Source organism: Gigantopelta aegis, unplaced genomic scaffold, assembly GCF_016097555.1.
Source record: "Gigantopelta aegis isolate Gae_Host unplaced genomic scaffold, Gae_host_genome ctg11203_pilon_pilon, whole genome shotgun sequence".
Lineage (NCBI taxonomy): Eukaryota > Metazoa > Mollusca > Gastropoda > Neomphalida > Peltospiridae > Gigantopelta > Gigantopelta aegis.
Window position 1 is genome coordinate 4,438 of NW_024532611.1, and position 563 is coordinate 5,000.

General features: G+C 66.8%; 1 pseudogene; it reads left to right on the forward strand.

Annotated features, from left to right (window-relative positions):
• Positions 1-492: 492 nt before the first annotated feature.
• LOC121390962 overlaps positions 493-563 on the forward strand; it is a pseudogene marked incomplete at its 3' end in the record, with an annotated part of 4,428 nt that continues 4,357 nt past the window's right edge.

A 563-nucleotide genomic window follows, 5' to 3' on the forward strand; every position in this document is an offset into this window, starting at 1 on the left:
GTGGCCCACGGGCGGGTTCTCCTGGGGGCCTTCGCGGGCGGATGTCAACCTCGTCTCGGGGGCTCTTACAGCCGGCGCGTCGCTTACCGTCCTGCCGCTTCGGGGGGACCGAGGAACGGCCGTCCCCCTCGATGAACACTGGCGTCTCCGGCTCTCCACGCACGATTTTCTCATTTCCGACCAGGAAGGGTGGACTGGGGCAACCGTGCCACCTGACCGCGTGCGGCCGGAGCGATCTCACCGGAGAGTGTGCCACCGTCGGGGGCTCGGGTCGATCGGTGGCGAATCGGTACGGCACCCACCCGGCCCTTCTTGAAACACGGACCAAGGAGTCTAACATGTGCGCGTGGAGTCAAGGGGGCTCGTCGAACACCCAGGGGCGCAATGAAAGTGAAGGCCGGCCCTCGTCGGTGTCGGGGCCACTCCGGTGGTGATCCCCCGTCCCTCGTTCGGCGCTGGGGGCACCACCTTTGCGGCCTTCTCGTCCCGCACGCGTCGGTTGTGAGGCGGAGCAAGAGCGCACACGAGGTTTGGGACCCGAAAGATGGTGAAACTATGCCTGG